This window comes from Neophocaena asiaeorientalis, unplaced genomic scaffold, assembly GCF_003031525.2.
Source record: "Neophocaena asiaeorientalis asiaeorientalis breed wild unplaced genomic scaffold, Neophocaena_asiaeorientalis_V1.1 scaffold7, whole genome shotgun sequence".
Classification (NCBI taxonomy): Eukaryota; Metazoa; Chordata; class Mammalia; order Artiodactyla; family Phocoenidae; genus Neophocaena; species Neophocaena asiaeorientalis.
Genome location: NW_020185337.1, coordinates 19,366,189 through 19,378,692, shown reverse-complemented (window position 1 = coordinate 19,378,692; position 12,504 = coordinate 19,366,189).

Here is a 12,504-nt window from a genome sequence, read left to right as displayed (position 1 = left end):
TCTCCAAGGTAGCCTGAATCAAATCCCTCTATTTCTGTGGAGAGGGCGAGATGGGGTATGAAGACAATTTCCTTTTATGGTGTTGGGGCTCAGGACACACTACCCCAAATATGGCACCTCGGCATAATGCATATTTTAAGCTGAAGGAGTTGGAGAAAATGGTAGGCCACGCTGAACTCTCCCCAACCCTTCTCCTCTGAAACAGGTCAAAAAACCCTCATGTGAGAGGTGCCCTTCCTGTACCTGGAGGGAAGGCACATCTTATCTCTGAAGACAAAGGGATGCCAAGGAAGAACCTGGACAAACAGGCCTTGTCAAGTTTCCCTCAGTTACCACACTCACCTTCTTAACTTAGCGTACTCCTCCATGACTATGCAGTCTTCATCAAACCTAGCACACAATACTCAGGTCTAACTCTTCCTTTGGTGGGCTTCCCTGGTGGCGCAGTGGTTGGGAGTCTGCCTGCCAATACAGGGGACACGGGTTCGCGCCTCGGTCCGGGAAGATCCCACATGCCATAGAGCGGCTGAGTCCGTGAGCCATGGCCGCTGAGCTTGTGCGTCTGGAGCCTATGCTCCGCAACGGGAGAGATCACAACAGTGAGAGGCCCGCGTACCGCAAAACTGAGTAACTCTTTGGGACTTCATTTTCTTATAAAGGCCCTGGTGTAATGTAAAACTTATATTAAGTAAATCTGTATGCTTTTTTCCTATTAATCTGTCTTTGTCCATTCAATTTTCAGACCCAACCAGCGACTGACCCTAGGAGGGTTGATAAAAACTTTTTTGCCTTTTCTGTATGTGTGTAAACTTTAGCTCATTGCTGGAAATATACTAGAGAAAGAGAAAACAGTGGTAGCAAGAAGCAGGAGAGAGATTTTTTCCCAGGCTGGAAGGGCCCAGAGACTGTGGGTTCCAAGAGGAGCAGGAACCTGAGCCCAGATCTATGGCCGTGGCCAGAGGTGACATGGTCTTGGGAGGTACTTTTATGGTGTTCCCCATAGGCTGGATCCAGCCACCCAGACTTCCAGCCTTGAAATATCTCCACAATCAGGCCTGGCACAAAAATGCTAAGACTGCCTGTTTGGCAACTTTATGAGAGTTTATAATAGCTGCAATAAAAGGGGACCAAAGAACAAAGAGGCTATTCCCCATTTTCCGAAAGCACATAAACTTCACATGCTTTTAGGTGACTCCAGCGAGGAATAATAACTGAGATTGAATTTCTTAGCGAGTTTGACAGGATTGGGTTTAGTATATAATTTAATGTGATTTAAAGATGATAAAGATACACAACTTTTTTTTTATATATATCAGGTTCACGTATATAGAGCATTCGACACAGTACCTGGCAAATTGTAAGCATTTAGTAATACTTACTATTATGGCATCTCTAATCTCTGTAGAAAACATTCTTATTACTTTAGTCCTTCTAAAGTACTAGCTGTTTAGAAAGCTTGCTAAGATTTCTTTACTACGTTAACCACCGACATCTGAGTAGCTCATGTGTTTTGATGTATTGTAGAATGGATGTAACATCCAGGTTGTAGCACAGCAAGAGTGTACATTAAGATATGGAGTGGGAATTGTCAGATACCTGGAGCTATCACCTCACTGTCAGCTAAGATTCCGGTTCATGTGCTGATGTTAATGAGCCAGCGTTCTTCTGGAAATTTCCGGACAAAGCAGTTCTCCAGTCTTTCCGGCCATATAACTGAGCTCTGAGGCCTGATGCTGGCACAAAAATTATTATCTGGGGGGAATGGAATAAACCCACAGAGGTTCTAACCAAGTCCAAGTCTAATTCAGCTACAGAACAACTCAGTTAACTTGCAGATCTTTGCATCAGTGTGAGCAGCTTTTGCAGGAAAGAGCTCTCTGCAGGAGGCCCCTCTTGTCTTGTCACTTTAGCAAAGCTCTATTTTAACTAACTTCTGGCCCAAGCACAACTTTCAAATCTTTTGATCACACAAAGCCTTGCAAAACCTGTTGCTTCTTTCCTCAGATCAAAGAAATAAGAATTAAGAATAAGTAATTAACAGATGACCATATCTTTTCCCCAACCTTCCCTTCAGTAATTTCACAAACTGTGTGAACAACATAACATCCAAAGAAAAATCACAAGGAATCAACAAGCCTTCATGCAATGGGAGATGGTGACAAATCTGACCGTTATCTCATTGATTAACTGAGATTCCTTCTCCATTTTCCCTTTAAAAACTTTCACGGCTGAACAGAATCTTCAGAGTTGGATTTGGGACATGAGTCTGCCTTCTCCCCAGATTGTCAGCTTTCTGATTAAAGCAAATTTTTCCATTCCTACCAACATCTGTCTCTCACACTGACTTCTGAGCAGCGAGCAGCCAGCCTTGAGTTCATTAACATCAGATTCTGACAAGCTCCTCCCTTCTGAAGATTGTACGGTCAGCACTCATCTCTCACCCTCACCCAGGTGCCCAAGAAAGAGAAACAAAGAAGTGAAATTAAGTGGCTCTGGCACTGCTAACATGGAATTACCAACACTTCAAACATCCAAATTCTCAAAAAGAAAAATTTAAGAGCGCTATCCCCATTAATGCTCAAATTACTATTTTTGAACACTTTTCTGTGTCTTTATTGGACCTGATTAAAGTACCAAGAAATGTCACTTTACCAAATGTTTCAAAGTTATGAAGTGTTCTGAAATGAACATTCAAAAAGCTTCATGTTGAAGTAAAATCTCTTCTTTCTTCCATAGAACTGCTCCTTAACAAAGTCCAGCATGGAAAAATCTGAATAAACAAACGGGAAAACAGATGCACAGAGAGGTAACTTGCTTAAGGTCACATGGTTAAACCTGGCAAAGCTCTGTCTCCAGAGGTCTGATCTCAACCAGAGCTGACCGTTACCTGTGTTTCACTTTTCCGAGTTGCTTATTCGTGTCCTTTCCCCATTGTCCTCATGTCCTCAGAAATATGTAAATTTCCCGGAATGTTAAACCTTTGACGTATATTTGTTGCAAACATTTGCCCCAGTTTGTTCTTTATCTTCTACGTTGTTTATGTGTTTTAAAGGTTTTAAAAATTTTTTGTTATTTAAAAATATTTAAGTCAATATCTATCAGCCTTTGACACATTAAAAAGCATATTTAACTTTTGCTTTTATAAGTTCCTTCCTTCCTTCTTTCCTTCCTCTCCTCCTTTCTTTATCACTGGTGCTTTTTTTAAGAGTATGAAAATAGGGAGTTCCCTGGCGGTCCAGTGGTTAGGACTCCGTGCTCTCACTGCCTAGGGCCCAGGTTCAATGCCTGGTCAGAGAACTAAGATCCCACAGGCTGCGCAGCACAGGCAAAAAAATACCCAAAACCCAAACAAAACAATCGACTGCATAGATATCTTTTCAAACAATGTCACTTTCCCTTCCGACTCCACCCCCATCATAAAGACTCTGGCAGCTGGGAGGCTGTGGTTAAGGATCACTTTTCAGCTGCTCACCACTGCATGATTCCAGTTGTTCATTTGCTGAATCTTTAGGTATTTTGAAAAGTCTAGTAAGTAATATTAATATATCTTATAATCTTGAACTATCACATTACTAGAATGAACCCCACATTGACAAGACATATTGTTCTTTTAATATACTGTGAGACTTAAGGGTTTTATTTTATTTTATTTAAACCTTTTTTCTTTTTAAAATAAATTTATTTATTTATTTTTGGTTGAGTTGGGTCTTTGTTGCTGCGCGCAGGCTTTCTCTAGTTGTGGCGAGCGGGGGCTACTCTTCGTTGCAGTGCGTGGGCTACTCGTTGCGGTGGCTTCTCTTGTTGTGGAGCACGGGCTCTAGGTGCGCAGGCTTCAGTAGTTGTGGCACGCGGGCTCAGTAGTTGTGGCTCGTGGGCTCTAGAGTGCAGGCTCAGTAGTTGTGGCTCACGGGCTTAGTTGCTCCGTGGCATGTGGGATCTTCCCAGACCACGGCTCGAACCTGTGTCCCCTGCACTGGCAGGCGGATTCTTAACCACTGCACCACCAGGGAAGTCCAACGGTTTTAAAGAAAAAAATTTCCTGTAGCTCCTTTTAATATGTAAAAGATCATAAACCTCTTAACAAAATAGTTTCAGGTAAAGTGATTTAAATAATTGATTATATATTTAGAGTCAATTTTTGATAAATTAGAAGGAAAAGACAGATATTCTGAAATTATAAGTGAAATAGGAAATCTGACTTACAAAAATCTGAGCTATATACGTTTTCTATGTATTGAATAGCTTTGAATGCAACTATCTGGGGGCTAATTTCCTGAGACAAGCACTTGGATGGGCCTTTAAAACAAAGCACCCAGAAATTTTAAATGGTTGCGCTTACTAAGTTTTCAACCTACAGAACAAAAAACACAGCGAAAACTGCTTTTTTCCAGCAAGAATCATGTTTTATAAAGAAAATGAAAACAAAGTGTAGTATTCGCTTGGAGAAATGAAAATTTCATGGACGTCTTCAATCCTCTTAACTGTTGCTTGAAGTTTAAATCAGTCATTCTGTCAGGCAAGCTGTCTGTTACCTTGACATAATAAAGGCTGAGTTAGCCAGCACTTTCCAAGATACCTCCCGTGGTTGTCTTTTACTGATGGCTCATTCCAATTCTAAGTCTAGTTTAGTTATCTATGTTAGTTAGACTAGCTGCAATACAGTTGTCAGATTATTCAGTGTTTTAATCCATTCCGGCTGCTATAACAAAATACCACAGGCTGGGTGGCTTATAAACAACACAAATTTATTTCTCACAGATCTGGAGGCTGGAACTCCAAGATCAGGGGGCCTGCGTGGTCAGGTTCTGTGTCTGATGAGAGCCCTCTTCCTGGTTCTGAGATGGCCATCCTTTCCCTGTATCCTCACGTGGTGGAAGGGGCTGGGGGGATCCGTGGGACCTCTTTTATAAGGCCACTAATCCCAATCTCCTAGTTACCTCCCCAGAGCATCACTTTGGGTATTAGAATTTCGACATGTGAATTTGGGGGGAACATAAACATTCAGTTATAGGAAGTAGCCAGATGACTGTTGTTTACTTTCTCTCGGGGGGAGAAGGGGTGAGAGGGTGAAGAAGTGGATTACGTTAAGGAATACTTAGAGCTCGACTTCTCAGAAAATTGACAACTTCCAGATAAATGGATACATTTCTGGGTTTTTTGAGTAACGGCTGCCCTTTCATCTAGTTATAAACCCTGGAAGAAAAAAAAAAAATCTGGAAGAGTCAACTTCAGTTAATTGAATTTCCTGAAAATTTTGATAATCAGTGCCATCATGCCAAACAACAGAGCTTTTACGGTATTTTGATTGATGGATATGCGTTTACGGAAGTTGGGGGTAAAAGACTCACAGTCAGCATTTAAAGTGCATTTATTTCAGTTAGAAAAATAAAGAGGTATATGTGGTTTCCTCCTAGCATGATGGGAGGGTGGTGTTATGATCTCCTAGTGTGATGGTATCAGTACAACTTTAGTTGACAGAATAAAAAAAATTTGAAGAGGAAGGCAAAAATGTCAGAAAAGTAAGAGGAAGGAGTATAACAACAGAGAGAATCCAAACTCATTGCTTTAAAACACGTGAAAATATTTTAGACATCAGCTGTTGGAAATTGTAATGGGCTGAACTCCATTTGTCACAAATTCGTTTGTTGAAGCCCTAATGCCCAGTACCTCAGAATGTGACTGCATTTGGAGACAGGACCTTTAACGAGGTGATTAGATCAACTGGAATCATTCAAGTGGGTCCTAATCCAACATAACTGGTTTCCTTAAAAGGAGAGGGGACTTGGACACAGACATGCACAGAGAGCAGACCATGCGAGGATAAGAGACAGAAGATGGCCCTTTGCAAGCCAATGACAGAGGCCTCAGAAGAAACCAGCCTAGTCAACCCGTTGACCTTGGACTTTCCAGGCTTCGGGACTGTGAGAAAATAAACTTCTGTTGTTTAAGCCACCCAGTCTGAAGTACTTTGTTACGACCACCTAAGCAAACTAAAGAAGCAAACTGTATACCCTTCTGAGATAAAAGTGAAAACAACATAACACTCTGAAAAAGAAATGATATGAAACCACATTTAACTCCATATTCCTTTTCCTCCCAATGAAATTTCATTTCCTAATTGATTGCTGTTGTAAATCTGGAGTTGGTCTAGCACAGAATGATGTCAATGGAGAAGGAGGGGCCGCTTACACCACCCTGAAAGCGTCCTCATGAGCCCTGATGAGGCCATGACTGTGGCCCCAGATCAGGATTTTCAGGGCTCCACCTCAGGGAGCCCAAGCAGTCTTCCCTCAGTGGAGAGAAAATGCTGGGGATGTAGTACCTGGCAGAAAGAAACAGCAGAAGCAAGGACACTCTGAATTTGCCCCTACCCTCTTCCCTAAAACAGATCATAAAACCCTCATGTGAGAGCTGTCTTGCCTATATCTGGAGATAGGAGCATCCTTACCTTTGAAGACAAAGGATGCCAAGAAGAATCTGAACAAACAGGCCTTGCAAATTTCCCCAGTTTACTATACTCACTCATAATCCTTAGCCTCTCAAACTCCTCCACGACCGTTCACTCATCAAAACTAGCATCAAATACTGAGCTTGAAGTGTCTTTGTCTTTGTTTCCTCAAGAACGCTCCCAAATCATGTAAAACTTATATTAAATAAATGTGTATACTTTTTGCTTGTTAATCCATTTTTGTCAGTTTCATTTTCAGACATAGCCAGAGACCCTAAGAGGGTCGAGGAAAACTTTTTCCTCCCCTTCCCCTTGATATCCTTCACATCTGAGTAGAACTTTTTGAACTTGAAACTCCTCCAAGAGAAACAGCTTCCTCAACTCCTCCCCTTATCTAGAAACACTGCTGCATAGAAGGACACTGTAAGGGCACTGGCTTCATCCATGTTCCTCCCTTCTTTCCAAAGACACCATCAAAGGCAAATGGTTTGAGGGAAAGAGGGTATGTTTTAGTTTTCAGGCAACTGAGTCAGAATGGTATCTGTAGGAAAAAAGTACTTCCTTCTGACTCTGCTCTGCATCTGCTTAAATCTCTTCCTATCAAGAGTGAAGCTTGGGGCTTCCCTGGTGGCGCAGTGGATGAGAGTCCGCCTGCCCATGCAGGGGATGCAGGTTCGTGCCCCGGTCCGGGAGGATCCCGCATGCTGCGGAGCGGCTGGGCCCGTGAGCCATGGCCACTGAGCCTGCGCGTCCGGAGCCTGTGCTCCGCAATGGGAGAGGCCACAACAGTGAGAGGCCCGCGTACTGGAAAAAACAAACAAACAAACAAAAAACAAACAACAAAAAACCCCAAAATATACCCTAAATCCATTTTTCTCTCCTGGATTATTTAATAGCCTTGGACTGTTCTGCCTGTTTCTGTCTTTGCTCATGGTTTCCTGTGTCACTCAGATAAAGCCAACTTCTCAAAACGGTTTCCAGGTTTCACATGATCTGTGCCCTTCTCTCTCCTCAACCCTCTGCTACCTCATCACTGACCCCTCACCCAGCACTCATTCTGTTCCAGCCACACTGACTTCCTTGACGTTTCTAGAACAAATCAGACATGACCTACCTCAGGGCCTTCCATTTGCCGTTCCCTCTATTTGCAACGCTCTCCCCTCATTTATCCAGGTGAGTTGAATGTCACTCAAATGTCAGTGAGGACGTCGCTGACGCCTTGAGTCTAGCAAGCCTTTTCCTCCACAGCCCCGTCCTCTGGACCACATAACTTCCATCCACCTCCCAGTGGGTACTTCCTAGATCTTCCTACTGTTTTTTTTTTTTTTTTGCGGTACGCGGGCCTCTCACCGCTGTGGCCTCTCCCGTTGCGGAGCACAGGCTCCGGACGCGCAGGCTCAGTGGCCATGGCTCACGGGCCCAGCCGCTCCACGGCATGTGGGATCTTCCTGGACCGGGGCACGAACCCGTGTCCCCTGCATCGGCAGGCGGACTCTCAACCACTGTGCCACCAGGGAAGCCCTTCCTACTGGTTTTATTTTCCTCTGTACCACGTACTACCATCTGATTCGTTTTTTTCTCTCTTTTTTTTGGTTACCATCTTAACCATTTTTAAGAGTACATTTCAGTAGCATCAAGTATATTCACATTGTTGTAACGACAGACACAGAAAAACAGAAAAGTTGTCTAGAACTTTTTCATCTTACAAAACTGAAACTCTATCCTCAGTAAACATTAATTTCCCCTCCCTCCAGTCCTTGGCAACTACCTTTCTACTTTCTGTTTCCATGATTTTGACTACTTTAGATACTTCACATCAGTGGAATTATAGGATTTATCCATTGTGATTGGATTATTACGCTTAGCATAATGTTTTTGAGGGGCATCCATGGTGTTACATGTGACAGGATTTCCTTCATTTTCAAGGCTGTAATAATAGTCCATTGCATATGGGCAGCTATAACAAAACACCATAGACTGGGTGGCTTATAAATGATAGAAATTTATTTCTCATAGTTTTGGAGGCTAGAAGCCCAAAAACAAGATGCTGGCAGATTCAAATCTAATGAAGACCTACTTACTACTGCCCCCTAGTTCCTTTGTAGCTGTTCTCTCACTGTGTCCTCACGTGACAGAAGGGACGCGGGAGCTCTCTGGGGCCTGTTTCCATTCACGAGGGCTCTGTCCTTATGACTTAATCACTGCCCAAAGGCCCCACCTCCAAATACCATCACACTGAAGTTAAGATTTCAACATATGAATTTTGGAGGTCACATTCAGTCCATTGCAATCATTTTTGCAGAAATATTACCTAATTGGTATTACATCCTTAGAGCATCCTATGAGGGGTACATAATGTCAGTGTGTCCCAAATGTAAAAATTAAATAGACCCCAGGCTTAGCGAGAGTGCAGTCTGTAGACACTCATGCACTGCTGTGTACAAATCTCACCCATGTTGTCCTTATTAGCAAATAAAAAAATTGCATGAATTTTAGGGAGCATATTCAGCAAATAGATCTTTTCTTTTGGAAAAAAGGAAAGTCAATTTTTTCCCCTGCCCTCTGGTAGAGGAGAAATGGAAAAGTTTGCCAAGCAGACGCTGTAAATGTTGGCTAAAAGAATTAGAAATTTGAGATTCCGAGCACTGCGGGAGTTCTTGTCATAATTGTCCTCGGACAAGTCATTTAGTTGTTGATCACCTTGTTTCATCTTCAAAATGATGGAAAATCGTGCTTACTGCTCACCTAATCTCTCTCACAAAGGCACTGGTGGTCTAGCCCAAGCAAAGGCCCTCAAGGGAGTACCAATTTTGTAATTTAAATGAAAGACACACAGAGAGGCAACACTCTAATATTATACAGACTGCTTTCATAATTAACTTAACAGTAGTCCTTGGAAGCGGCAATTTTAATATATTGTACATTTCCTAAAAAGTAAACAACAGATGAGACTGAGACAACCGTATTGGAAGGAACTGATAAAACACTGATCTCTAAAAACTCCCCTAACAATGAAATACAATCCTGTAATTAAAATGAAGTCCCGGGCTTCCCTGGTGGCACAGTGGTTGAGAGTCCGCCTGCCGATGCGGGGGACACGGGTTCGTGCCCCGGTCCGGGAAGATCCCACATGCCGCGGAGCGGCTGGGCCCGTGAGCCATGGCCCCTGAGCCTGCGCGTCCGGAGCCTGTGCTCCGCAGCGGGAGAGGCCACAGCGGTGAGAGGCCTGCGTACCGCAAAATAATAAATAAATAAATAAATAAAATGAAGTCCCTTTTTATTAAGAAAAATTAACAGGTCTTTTGGATAAGAGTGGTTTATAAGATGAATAGATCTAAGGTTATTAGAGTAGACAGTCTCATAGTTAAGTCTTTGGGAGGATGGCATTGCAATTATTACACTGATATCAGTGTCAAAAACAGACACCATGGAGCTGGACAAAATTAACCATGTTTTAGCCAGTTATCTTCTGCGATAATGTTTGTACATGTAACTATTACAGTGTTCTTTCTCCCTCGTTGTCTTGACTAGAGTTTGCTTCTTGAGAGAGGATGCTACTTTCTATGCAGGAACTTGTTCTTCCAGCTCTCGTGTGCCGAAGCGCTGGCTGTCCGTTGCTTCCAGACCTCGGCAATCCAACCTTTGTGCAGTTTAGGTGTCTAGCTAGCGTCTTCAAAATCCCTTTTCTGTCAATGACCTGACCTTCTCACCCCTTCCCCTTGTTTATGCAACATCTTGGGACCTAGCTGACCCATCCACCCCCGTTCCACCACTGGAAATTTCAAGGAATATGTAGACTGTTGTATGGCCAGCTTCAGGGCATGTGATCTATGCTGTCACACAGAGCTCCACAATTAAAAGGGCCCAACAGTTGGTTAAATATTCTGGTTTTGCCATTTTGAAGTCCTCAGTTTTTGAACAAGTTTTATTCTACAACAGGCCTCGCAAATTTCATAGGCAGACCTGATTTCGTTATAAGTTAGGTTTCCCAAGAAGCAGATTCTGAGATGGAGCTTAGCGGAGAGGATGTTTATTGGGGATTGTTGGTATCACCACTTGTGGAAGTGGGAAAAAGGAAGAAGTACTGGGCAGGGTGAGAAGCTGAGTTCTGACACAGTCTCAACGAAGACCTCTCCAAGTCCACTTCTTGGGACAAAGAAGGACTATCTTTCCCACGTATTCAAGTTGAAACTGAGTCCCTGTCAACAGAAGTGTGAATGGATATAGTGTGCCACTTCCCATCTGAGACAATTAAGGATGGATGTGGGTTCTCACACTCTCTTTTTCTTTTCTATAGGTTGGATGTAAAGATCTCTGAGATGGCAGAGTTACAGAATAGAAGCTGCCTTGGTCTGTGAGTCATTTTTGGAGTAGATCTTTCAGAGACAGCTGCCTCTACCACTGTGATGACAGTGACTAAAGCACTGCTCTTCCACTTCAAAAAAACAAAACAAAGAACAAAAAACATCAACAGAACTTCAGGCTCTTAATTTCTGCTCTTCTTCCAGACTCTCAGCCTCTCTTAGCCATCTGCCTTCCCAAGGCAATCTGCAACTCACAGTTGATCATGAGAAACAATCTTTCACCTACACCTTTATTTGCTTTGCACACTTTTCTCCTGCTGTGCCCTTTCAGCCAACCCTCAACTTCAGAGAAATTCGGCAATCCATTTTTTCCTCTCCTAGACTAGAATGGCTCAGTACTGCGGGAGACAATCACAACCACTTGTCTGACTAATACCACCCCAAAGTCAGATTTCCATTCTCAGCTAGGTCTTTAGCATTTCCTGGAAGTTCTGGCTCAGAACCCTCCTTGATCACCTCAACAACCCTTCCCAGACTCACCTGTTTCTACGTGTTCTCTACTCAGTCCTTATCCTAATCTTAGCAGAAAGCTTATTTCTTCCAGAAAACAAAACAAAAAAACTATAGACAGAATCTGCCTCCAACTTTTTAACTATACAACTTTGGGTAGCACTCAAGAGAGCTGAAGGGATAATTTTTCCCCTTGTGAATGAAAAATGTTGCCTTCCAATAAACAAAGGACGTTGTACAGCCATCAAGCCATCACATTACAGCTGCCCCAATGGTGAGCCCTGAGGGAACTCAGGATAGAAACAGGATGCCTGCCATCTAGCAGTGAACTGCTGCAGCCACCCCTGACTGTGCACCCTGAGGAGACTCAGGGTGAGAAAGCGTAGGATACTGGCCCTAGATAGCTGAGGTGCCTATCAAAGGAGTGATTTCAGTGAGCCCGGACTCTTGCATCTTCCCACACATAGAAAAGTGCTAAATTCCTTGAGATGGCTGGTTTTCTTTAATTAACAGTACTCTTTTGATGTTCTGACTACTTGGCCTTTGTTGCATGAACTCCTATATATCCTGGCTCCCCTCCTTGCCTCTTTGGAGAAGTCCCTAGGAGTGACCCAAGAGTCCTGTCTCCTGGGCTTGAAGTCCTCAGTTTTGTCTGCTGAATAAAACATAACTCTCAACTCTTAGGCTGTGCATTTTTTTCAGTTGACATCCTTTACATTTTTTCTCCTTTGTTTTTCTGAATTAAATTACCTTAGATAATTACCCTAGAAATTAAGCCCACCTTTGAGTCCTCACCACCAGGGTTGTAAGAAATTCAATTTCCTCCTTGTTTTGAAGTTGTACGGGATCTAGGGAGCTTGTGTGGAGCCTGATATATGGCGAAAAGGCCTCTCGACCCCCACCTCTTATGGGATAATGTTGATACTTCAGGGTCCAAATCTGTGGGCCCACCCAAAGACTGGCAGCTCTACCATGTAGTGCCTATTTTCTGCTTGTTTTCTCTGAGGTGGGGTACCACTCTACCTGCTGTCTGGCATTCCTGTATGGTTCACATCTAATTCCTCTTTGAGTTTGGTTATCTCTTGAGATGCTTTCAGAGACTGGAGACACTAGTCTCTGCTTCTCGCAGGACATGTCAAGACCTCTACGCCTTCCTAGTTGAAGGGAATTCCATGTCCTTTCTTCTATGACTATTTCAGCTTCTCCTCTCTCTCACTCCACTCCCCAAAGGGATGAGCTAGC